Raw genomic sequence first — 12,094 nt, 5'->3', positions numbered from 1 at the left:
CTGCCAGCAGAGACAGCCCCAACACACCCCAACCCTAATGATTGTTCTCTCTACCTCTCCCCTCAGTCCTCCTCCAACTCCTCTCTGCATGCGCCTCAGAGTCCATACAAACAGCTACCAATAGGCCTGGACTCGAGCTTCATCACAACCAGTCAACTCAATAACACCATCAAGTTATTGGCAAGAGTCCAGTGGGTTCCCCTGATTCTACGCTGCCAGTCCTGGGCTCCAGTTTCCCTTTGGGGCTGCTATGGATGAGTTGAAGGGCACTGTGAGGAGCCAGCACTAGACACAGAGCTCAGAGACCAAGTGCCTGCCCTCCCTTACCTGGCTTTGGCCTTGGCCAGGTCCTAAGTGGGGGATTGGGTACTTGTACTGTCAAAGTACAGAAGAGTAACTTTAGTATGTTACCATTTGTTTAGAGAGTGGAAAGATTTGTGTGTGTATATACTATGATAATATACATAAAGCATGTCTGCAAGGATTTGTAAAAACTCAGCAACAGGGTGGCTGAGAGAAACTTCCCTTCTGTACCTTCTGATTTTTGGACTATGCAAATGTATCATTCTTTCAAAAAGTGAACAAAAGATTAATTTTCTCCTTCCTATCTGTGCCCCCACCCCCAGCAAAAAAAAAAAAAAAAAAAAAAAAAAAGGCTTAGAGAATCGGATAGACCTGGGTGTTCAAATTCCAGCTCTGTCTATGTGATCTTAGGAAAGCGCTTAACCTCTAATACTCCATTTTTTTCATCTACACTGTAGAGGTAATCATAGTAACTGTCTCACATGGAGGTTGTGAGGTTAAATGGGATTGTTAGCACAGTCCCTTCTGAAGCACTTAATAAAGGTTTCAATAGTCGTAGTAATAACAATAGCAATATGATCTGATCTCTCTGGGCCTCTGTTAGCCAGCTATAAATGTGATCTCTTTCCCTGTCCCTTCCAACTTTACTGAGTTCTTTTAAAAACCAGACCACGGACTTGGAAATGCCTTGATCTTTACTGACCGAGTTGTATGTTGAGCCCAGCCCTATCCCTTTTAAGGGGCACTGTGTGGAATGGCCTGGGCTCCCCAGATCAAAACTCACTCTTCACCATCCAGTCCTCAAGCCCCTGTGAATCAGTCCTTGTTTATAAAGGAGTTATATACAGTTTATACTGTTTTAGCAATTATAGTAGTTTATAAAGGAGTGGGAACTGCTAAAAGCACATGTGACTCAGGTGAGACTTTGCAGAGGGAGGGATGTGGAAGGAAGATGACCCCAGGTAGCCAGGAGCAGGTGAGGACCAGTGACAGCCCTTCCTAACTTCTGTGCCCAATCTTGCAGGTGATGAGTCACTTAACAAAGTCCAGCTGGAAAGAGATGAATATGCTGAACAACTGAAGGCAGAGAGGGCCTGGTGACAGCAAAAAATGGCAGAGGAAGTGAGACCTGACCCTTCTGCCCCCCAACTTAGTTAGGTCACTGGATCTTTCTGGGCACCTGTAAAATGAGAATAGTACAGCCAGGGGTGGTCATGGGTCTGAGCTTTGTGGAGGTGGGGGCAGAGAGGGAGATGGTAGGCTGTTCAGCCACCAGCTCCTCTCTCCAGGGCCCTTTCCCCCTGTCCTTTGGGCAGGCTCGATCATTGAAGGTGGAGAAGAGGCAGAACGCACACAGAATACAGGAGCTGGAGAGGAGCCTTGCCCACCTTAAAAACCAAATGGGTAAGATGGTGCTGGCGTGTCCTGGGATAGGACTGGCATCAGAGGGCTGCAGGGTGGCTTAGAATGTTCCAGGGAGGTGGGTGGATGGAAGGGCTTTGAGGCAGAGGGAAAGAGGTCTGTGCCAGGAGACGACAAGTCTTACAATCTCCATGAGCCTCAGTGTCCCCATCAGCAAAGAGGGAGAAGTGCCCATTGTCAGCCACCCACAGTGCTCTCTGTCTGAAGTGGCTTGGAAGATTGGCCACATTCGGGTGTGAGGAATCATTAGCAGTGAGGCCAAGTTTGGGGAGACAGAGGAGCTGTGCACCAAGGGGAGGGTTGGTTTTTTTTTTTTTTTTTTTTTGAGAATCCAGAAGCCCTTATTATCAGTCCTATGCTATCCATAGTATAGTTTCTCAAAGTTTATCTTAAAGAGTTATTTTTAAATAACCATTAAAAAAGTAACCACTATCTTAATGTTTTGAAATTACTTAAAACATTTTAAAATCTTAATGTTTTGAAATTACTTAAATCATATTAAAATATGAATATTGTAGTTTAAAAGAAACGGGGGGGTGGGAAGGAAAAGTAGAAAGAAGTGCCATTTGCCAAGTTTCCTAAGAATTAATTTTACCAATTTATGAAATCTTGTAAACAGAATGTAAATACTGAGACTTTTGTCTAAAGTGGTATTATTCACTGCTGCTGTGGTGCTACTATAATGTAATAAGTTCTTGTTGCAAAGAGCTGTTTTTGCCTTAAAATTTTGTATGTCTTGAAAACTACAGTATTAAAGATATTGAGACTGCAAATGCTGGGCACACTTGGCCTGAGATAATCTGTTTTTATTTTTACAAAATTGTGATACAACTATGCAAGTGTTTATTAAAAGAACACAAACTACAAAGTTACAGGATTAAAAGCTATGGGATAAAAAATGTGGAAAAGTTGTGGCCAAAAAGTTGTGGATAAAAGGAAAAATTTTATGTAAAGTTATAAAATTATGAAAAGGAAGTTATGAGATTTTTTTTAAAGTCATGGAATAAAAATAAAAGCAGGCCCCATCAGCAAAGCCTGGAGAAGTGGGGCCTGGAGACTCTGCCCTCACCCATGTGCCTACCACCCCTTCCCACTTACCCCTTTATTATTAGGGTAGCAAGACAGGACTCCTGTCTAATGGGGGGAAACAAATACACATTTTGCTACCTAGAGCAGGGCTGGCTGAGTCCTTAAATTTTTGGATGATGATGATGATTGTTATTTAAGAGCCAGAGGCTGGTGGAGTTGGTTGGTTTGGAGGAGGCCTGATAGCCTCCTTCCTCTCACCAAAGCAACTTTTCCCTGGGTTGGGGGGCATCTTATTCAGAGAGGCAGCTGAGGAAGGATAGTGGGGCTAACTGTGGACCACGCAAGGGCACGGGCTGCTGGGGCGGCCCCCTTTCCCCAGTGTACATATTGTATCTGTGTAACATTTTGTATATTCCAGGGGGTAGAGCCTCCACCTAGCAGAGGTTGAAACTAGCACATGGGGAGGAGGTTCTAATAATTATTTGTTGCTGGGAAACTTATTTATCGATAGTATAGGACAGAGGAAGGAGGTCGGGATGGGGTCATGTCTCCCTGATGATGCCACTTCTGTTTATTTTGCTTTTTATTTTGGAATAAATGGATTTAGCCACACGGCTCAGCCTGGTGTATTCCCGTTTCTCTCACTGAGTTCTGGAGTTTCTGCCACTGAACGAGGAGCCCCAGAATGTCTGGGCATGTCCAGCTGTGCTGTTGGGGACCTTCCAGGCCTATTATCTGGTGACACCTGCTAGATTTCACGGGGACTGCCATGGTGCCTGTGGGGCACAGTTTGGCCCTGACAACCAGCAGGCTCAGAAGCCTGATCTAGCGGTGGTCAGGAAGGCAAATAGCCCCACCCAAGGGCACCAACTTTCATCCACCCCAGGCATCTTCCATTTTGTCTTCCTGCCTCCCTCTCCAGTCTGCACCTGGTGGCCTGTTCTGTCTGTCCCTCCAGAGTGCCAGCTGCCCCATAGGCTCCCTACAGGCTGAGTTCATGGCTCTGCCTTCTAGTGGCCAGAGCTGGCTTTACAGGATGAGAGCCAGCTAATCTCCAGGGGCTTTCCAGGAAAAGGGTCCCTTGGAAAGGGTGTGGCCTTTTCACTTCTCCCAACCGCACCCTAGAAATGACTTGGCCTTTCCCCTCCCCTGAGCTCCACAGAGAACACAGCCAGCAGAGGACACATTCCCCGTCATCCAGAAATGGGTTTGACTTTCAGCCAAGGAACAGCAAAACTGATAGAGACTGTCAGGCCAAATGGCTGCCTGCATGCACCCCCAAGCGTGGTGGGGGAAGAAGGAAGGGATGACGGGGGCTGGCTGTCTACTCGCTGGGAATGACAGGGAGGCTCACTGGAGGTGACACACTTTGGAGGGGCAGTGTCAGGGGGCAGCTTTCTCTTGCAGAACTCCACAAAGACAGCATGGTAACTGATTCCCAGCGGTAGAGGCGAGGTGGTCAACCATGTGTAGGTGTGTGTATATATATGTACATATGAGAATTAATATATAGATATTTATAGAACAGCAGGAGCATACCACAGAGGGGGCACAAGTTTTCAGCAATGGTCACACCTGGATGCGTCAGCTCACCACTACAACAGACTTAGTCACAGATTAAGGGGGCTGGCTTTGGACCTGGGGGAGCCACTGTCAAGTCATAGAGCAGCTGCCCAGGCAGGCTTGGAAAGGAGGTCTCTGAGAGGAGGGGGCATCTGTTTAGAGGTCAGAGAGGGGCCTGGGGCTCTATGAACAGGATGGACTTTCCTGACCCAATCAGCTGGCAGTTGGAGAGAAAGCAGAGAGAAAAAGGGAGAGAGAAAAGTGAGCAGAGAGCTGGTGAGGCACGTGCAGAGCATGGGCATGCTGCAGCAGCTGTGGGAAGGCCAGGCAGGGGAGGGAGCAAGTGTAGGTGTGGCAATGTTCCTATAAAAGAGGGGCTGGAAGAGAAAGGGGAGGAAGATGGAGGGAGGAGCCAGAGCTTCACAGGTAGTTCCTGGGGGCTGCGGCAGCCCTCCCCATCCCATACATGCTGGCCTCTCCCACAGCACCCAGGCAATGCACCCACAGTTCAGATCGATGATCAGTCTCCTCGGGCTTCCTCTCTTCTCTGGTCACCCTGTCTTCCAACCCACTGGCCCAGAGCCACCCCTCGCCTTGGGGCGCTTCACAACAGCCACCAGGCCTGAATAGAGAAGGAACACTCTCATCTTCTTATAGTTTTTGTCTTGAAATCTATTTAGGCTAAGTGTAGCCACACGTGCTCTTTATTAGTTTCCATTGCCATGGAGTATCTTTTTCTATCCCTTTATTTTTAGTCCATGTGTGTCTTTGTAGGTGAAGTATGTTTCTTGTAGGCAGCATATCACTGGGGCTTGTTTTTTGTTTTTTTGTTTTCCATTCGGCTACTTTGTCTTTTCATTGAAGAGTTTCGTCTATTAACATTCAATGTTGTTATTGATCAGTAAGGACTTACTCCTACTATTTTATTTGTTTTCTGGGTGTGGTCTTCTCTTCTTTCCTTTCTGTGTTCCTTTTAGTGAAGGTGATTATCTCTGATGGTATGATTTAATTTCTGGTTTTTTGTTTTTTTGTGTGTGTATTCTTTGCATGTTTTTTATTTGAGGTTACCACAAGACATGAAAATACTATCTTATAACCCATTATTTTAAGCTGATGACAACTTTATTCCATTTGCATAAAGGAACAAATAAGCAAAAAGTAAACTAATAAAAACTCTACACTCTGAATTTGTCCTTCTACTTTTTAACTTTTTATTGTTTCCATTTACATATTATTGCAGTGTCTGTCTTGAAAAGTTGTAGTTATTGTTTTTGTTTAGTTCATCTTTTAGTCTTTCTACTTAAGAATTGTTTGCACACCACAATTATAGTGTTATAGTATTCAGTAGTTTCCTATGTACTTATTATTACCAGTGAGTTTTTTACCTTCAGATGATATATTATTATTCATTAATGTCCTTTTGTTTCTGATTGAAGGCCTCCCTTTAGCATTTCTTGTAGGATAGGTCTGGCATTGATGAAATCCTTTGTCTGGGAAAGTTTTTATTTATCCTTCATGTTCGAAAAGTATTTTCACTGAATATATTATTCTAGAGCAAAAGGTTTTTTTTCCTTCAGCCCTTAAAATACATGTGCCACTCTTTCCTGGCCCTTACGGTTTCCACAGAAAGTCTGCTGTCAGATGTGTTGGAGCTCCATTGTATGTTATTTGTTTCTTTTTTCTTGCTACTTTATGATACTTTCTTTATCCTTGACCTTTGAGAGTTTGAGTATTAGGTGCCTGCAGGTAGTCTTCTTTGGGTTAAATCTGCTTGGTGTTCTATAACCTTCTTGTACTTGACTGTTTATAGCTTTCTGTAGGTTTGGACTGTTCTCTATTATTATCCCTTTGAATAAACTTTTTATCTCTATGTCTCTCCTTCCTCTATAAGTCCAATAACTCTTAACTTTGTACTTTTGAGACCATTTTTTAGATCTTGTGGGCATATTTCATTCTTTCTAATTTTTTGGTCTCCTCTATGTATTTACAAATAGCTTGTTTTCAAGCTCAGTAATTTTTTTCTTCTGCTTGATCAATTCCACTATTAAGAGACTCTGATGCATTCTTCATTATGTCATTTGTATTTTTCAACTGCAGAATTTCTGCTTGATTTTTTACTTCAATCTTGTTATTAAATTTGTCTAATAGAATTCTGAATTCTTTCTCTGTGTTGTCTTTGAGTTTCCTCAAAACCAGTGTTTTGAATTCTTTGTCTGGAAGTTTACATATCTCTCTTTTGCTAGGATTGGCCCCTGGTGCCTTAATTAGTTTGTTTAGTGAGGTCATGTTTTCCTGGATGGTCTTGATGCTTATAGATGTTTGTCAGTACCTAAGCATTGAAGACTTAGGTATTTATTGTAGTCTTCTCAGCTTGGGCTTGTTTGTACCCCGCCTTGGGAAGGCTTTCCAGGTATTTGAAAGGATGTGGGTGTTGTGATCTAAACTGTATCTGTATTAGGGGACACTCCAAGTTAGTTATGCTATGGTTCTTGCAGAGTCATAAAGGTACTGCCTTGGTGGTCTTGGATAAGATCTGGAAGAATTCTCTGGACTACCAGGCAGAGACTCTTATTCTCTACCTGCAGTTTCTCTCAAAAACCAGTCTCAGCCTCTGGCTCTTTCTCTGCTGAGTCATTTGGAGCTGGGGGTGGGCTAAAGCCAACAAAGCACTGGGTCTCACTCAAGGCCCACTGTCAACACTACCAGTCTACTGCCTGTGTCACTCAAAATCCTGAAGCTCTACAATCAGCAGGTGGCAAAGCCAGCCAGGCTTGTATCCTTCTCTTCAGGGCAACAAGTTGCTCAGGCCCTGGCATGTCCAGAGATGCTGTCTGGGAGCCAGGGACTGGAGTCAAAAACCTTAGAAATTTACCTGGTTCTTTATTCTAAGGTGGCTGAGCTGAGACTGAAACCATGAGACAAAGTCCTTCCCACTGCCTTTCCCTTTCCACAGGCAGAGAAACCTCACTCTGTGGCTACCACCACAGGGCCACAGAGAGTACTGCCAGGCTTCTGTTGACGTTCAATTAGGGCCCAAGGGCTCTTGAGTCAGCAGGTGATGAATGCTACCAGGACTGGGTTCTTTCCTTTCAGGCAGGAGATTCCCTGGTCTGGCTCAGAGTGTATCTAGAAATGTAATTCAGGAGCTAGGTCCCTCTCAATTCTGACTGGTGCTCTATCCTACTGTGGCTGAACTGGTATCCAAGATGTAAAACAAAGTCCTCTTTACTCTTCCTCCTCCTATCCTCGAGCAAAAGGAAGAAGTCCCTTTTGTTGCTTTAGTGTGCACTGCCTGGATTGGAGGAGGGGTGGTACAAGCTTGGTTGCCTTGGCTGGTGTCTCATTAGGTCGTGTGCCCCGAGTCCACTGGTCCTGAGCCAAGCATGGCATTAGGACTTGCCTAGGAGTTGAAGTCCTTATGATCTAGACTGCCTTTCAAGTTTATTTAGGGCCCCAGAGCATAATAGCCTGCTGTAAGGTCTGATGGCACCATGTGGCATGGTAATCTCTGTGACCTGCACACACCCTAGATGAGTTCCTGGAAGAAACAATCAACCCCTGCAGCCCCTAACTAACCTGAGACATTCTTATAATCTTATTCTGCCCTCAACTGACAAGGCCATTGGACATTGTAAGTGACCTTACACCCTACGACCCCCTCCCAGCTTGCAAAAAGCCACTGTAAAATAAGTTTTGTTAACTTTCCACTGCCTTCCCTACAACTTATAAAACCAACTCCTATCCCACCACCCTTCGCTGATGCCCTTTTCGGCTTCAGTCCACCAGCACCTGGGTGAATAAACAGCCATGTTGCTCAAACAAAGCCTGTTTGGGAGGGTCCCTTTATTCAGAGTGCATTTTAAGTTTTAACACCTGCCATGCCAAGACTTGTCAAAACTCAAGTCTCAAACCACCTAAACTTAGGGAAGAGACTCGAGGAAGGAGACCCTTTCCTCTTAAGCTTCTAAGACTGTTTTCCCTTAGCCTTCTACATTGTGTTTCAAAAGAAGTAAAAGTTGAAAATAGAAGGCACAAGGTCAATGGAGGAGACAAAACCAGTGCCACTAGCTGGACCTGGAGGTTAAAGATTAAACACCCTACTGTAGTTTCTATCCTGTCTATAGATTGCAGGCATGGTATGGAGAAATCTTCCCTGGAAGGCATTATTCTTGCCTAATCATGTTCAGACTCCACCTAAGTCACCTACCCCTTGCTTAATTAATTGATCACAATCCTCTCACATGTACCCTCTAAGATTGTGAGCCTTTAAAAGAGGTCAGGATTTTCTTTATTTTTTTTGAGATGGAGTTTCGCTCTTGTTACCCAGGCTGGAGTGCAGTGGCGCGATCTCGGCTCACCGCAACCTCCACCTCCTGGGTTCAGGCAATTCTCCTGCCTCAGCCTCCTGAGTAGCTGGGATTACAGGCAGGCGCCACCATGCCCAGCTAATTTTTTGTATTTTTAGTAGAGACGGGGTTTCACCATGTTGACCACGATGGTCTCGATCTCTTGACCTCGTGATCCACCTGCCTCAGCCTCCCAAAGTGCTGGGATTACAGGCGTGAGCCACCGCACCCCGCCCAAGTTCAGGCTTTTCTAGTTGGGAAGCTCGTTTCTTGAGACGTGAGTCTGCTGAGACTCCTGGCCGACTAAAAAGCCACTTCATTCATAAACCTGGTGTCTGAGAGGTTTTTGTCTGTGGCGTGTCCTGCTACAACTCCTCTTTCCTGTCTCTTGTCTTGAAGTAGGAGCGGCGAGAAGCAAACCTCTCGAGGTTTAGAACTGAGGAAGGAAGTGGCTTTTTATTTGACCAGGAGCTAGGGGAAGCTACAGTCTCATTCACTGAGCTCCCCGGGAAGCAGCTTCTCTCCCCTTTTATAGGCTTACAGTGCTAAAGGGGAAACTGAGGTGAAACTATGTCATTGTCCATTGGCTGGACATTGGCTGATCTTACAATCTTTTGGCTTCATTGATTTGGTAATTCATATGCAGCATGAGCGGGAATAGGCAGAGGAGGGGCCTTACAGAAACAAGACAAGGCAATAAATTGTTAGTTGGCAGAGGTGTTTACAGGAGGGAGCCTGGGCAGTGCAGATGTGGGGGCGTGACCCAGTGCCGGGCTCCACCTGGTAGGGATAACATTCATTTGCAGCTCTTTCAAGGCTTACAGATAGCAGAGATGTTGGGAACTAAAAAGGGATCATCTTCCCAACTCTTTGGTATTTTTTTTCTTTTTCACCCTCCATCCCATCAGGAGGGCTGGAGGAGGTGGAGGCCGGGAAGTGAGAGGAGGGGAGGGGGTCTCCTCTCTCAGTCTCAGAGGGTGAGGAAATAAAAGTTGAGACATAGCAGGCAAGAGGTCAGTGGCAAAGTTGGCTGGCCCCCACTGACCAGACCTGGAGCTTAAATATTAAACCCCCCACCCTTAATTGCACTCCTATCTACAGATCCCAGGCAGAATATGGAGAAACACCCTCCTTTGTTCTTGCTCAGTCTTGCTCAACCCCCCCACCTGTTCATGTACCCCACACCTACTTCATTGATCACAACCCTCTCATAAGTACTTTCTAGAATTGTAAGCCTTTAAAAGGGCTAGGATTTTTTTTTGTTGGGGAGCTCGGTCCTTGAGACTCAAGTCTGCCTATGCTCCTGGCCAAATAAAACCACTTCCTTTTTTAAATCTGCTGTCCAGGAGGTTTCCTCTGCAGCTTGTCCTGCTACATAACTACTGAGATGGGTGAAACCCTCTAGGTAGAACTGGTCTAAATGCTCCCTCCATGGGCAGGTGGCACCTGAGTTCCACCTGGTTTTGCTTTCTGCTGTGACAGGGCAGCACTGAGTTCAATGCAACGTCATAGTTACTGCATTCTCTCTTCCCCAAGTGCACAGATTCCCTCTTAGCACCACAGCAGCCACTGCTGGGTGGTGGGGGAGGGGTGACATTGGTGTTTCAAGACTGTCTTTCCTACCTTCATCAGTGCCTCTTTCAGCAGTATGATGTTAAGGCCAGGTACTGTGAGTCCTCACCTGATCTTTGGTTCTTATGAAGATGGTTTTCTGGTGTAGACAGTCACTAAATTTAATTTTCCTGCAGGGAGAATGATTGGTAGAGACTACTATTCAGCCATTTTGCTCTGCCCCTCCTCCCTCACTTAACTTTACCTCTTAAGACCCCTATTTCCAAATAGAGTTGCATAGGTGTTAGGGCTCCAACGTATGAATTTTGGGGAGACACAGTTCAGTCTATAGCATTTGGATTTGGGGAGAGGAAGGAAGAGAGCATTCAGAGGAAGGACACAGTGTAAACAACAGTTGGAGGTGGGAAAGTTCAGCTCATGGATAGAAAAAATTGATCCAATTTGGCAGGGCCAATGGGGAGATATGGAGTGGTGATAGGTGAGCCACATCAGAAAGAACCTTGAATGCCAGGCTGAGGTTGGAGACATTTTCTGTTGTGTAGAAGGTGCCATGAGGTGGAGGGGAGGGTAACATGATGAAAAGGATATTTGGCAGGATGGACCTGGCATCAGTAATGGGTAGGGGTAAGGCATGAACAAAGCTGGAGGCCAGAAACCTGGACACATGGCCCAGATTTCAGGCTTAGGCTGTTCAAAGGCAGTTTCCACACTGAGTTCCAATGTGGATCAAAACATGCAGGTGGGGATGATTTGGAAGAGCAAAACCATTCTCTTCCCATTACCACACAGTTTCCCAGCTGAGCTCATCACCAGAGTCCTACAAATCAGAGAGCTGACCTGTACCAAACTCCTGTCCCTAGAGGCTGTGACCCAGAGGCAGCCCTTGTTCAGCTGTAGCCCTGGGACACTGCAGCCTGAGCAGGACTGCACCTTTTCCCTCGCAGGAGCCTAATCTCTGTCTGGTCTGGCTTTGGCTTTAAATGCCCTCAGCTTTGGCTTTGAAATCTGTTGGGTCAGATTCATGAGAGCTCTGGCCTTCTTTGTTTTAGGGATTTTAAAATAGTTTTTCAAGCAAGCAGTAGATCAGCTCTGCTTGCTTTCCCCTAAGAACTGGCTAGAACTCACAGAAAGCTGTTAGAATTATGGTTTGATTACATGGAAATGATACAGGTTCAAATCAGCCAGGGGAAGAAAGGCATAGGGCTGAGTCCAGGAGGGTACCAGGCAAGGAGTGTCCATTATCCCTTCCCCAAGCATTCAGAGTGCATTACCTTCCTGGCTTTGATATGTGTCAATACACATGGAGTGTTCCCAGCCAGTGAGGCTCCCTCAAGCTTCAGTATTCAAGGTTTTTACTGGAACTTCATCACAGAGACATGCTTGATTGTCCACGTGGATCCTCTCAGTTTCCAGTCTCGAGTCTTTCCATGGGTGCCCTAAAGCCCGGACTCTAAATCACATACAGCTAGTGCTCGACTTACGACCACGATTGGTTCCAACAGACCGGTCGTAACACGATTTTGTCGTAAGTTGAGTAGGCTATATGTACAGTACTGTGAAATGATGTTATAAAAATCTTTAAGTCATATTTTATCATAATTTTCTTTCATTATTGTTATATATGCTAATTTTTTTGTTCATTTTATGCCATTTGTATCATCTCTACACCATTTTGTTTCTTATTTTTACATTCGTCAGGTTTAAGTAAAACACTGCATTATCAGTACAACTGGTTTAATATTTGCAAAACATACAAAATTACAAAATACAGGTGCATACAAAGATACAAAATACAAGTGTAAAAAATACCATAGGAAACATTTTCCCAATTGCAAAACATATCAAAATATATAAACATG

Source organism: Sapajus apella, unplaced genomic scaffold (genome assembly GCF_009761245.1).
Source record: "Sapajus apella isolate SASKATOON/1434 unplaced genomic scaffold, GSC_monkey_1.0 scaffold91, whole genome shotgun sequence".
Taxonomy (NCBI): Eukaryota; Metazoa; Chordata; class Mammalia; order Primates; family Cebidae; genus Sapajus; species Sapajus apella.
This window is presented reverse-complemented; position numbering follows the sequence as displayed.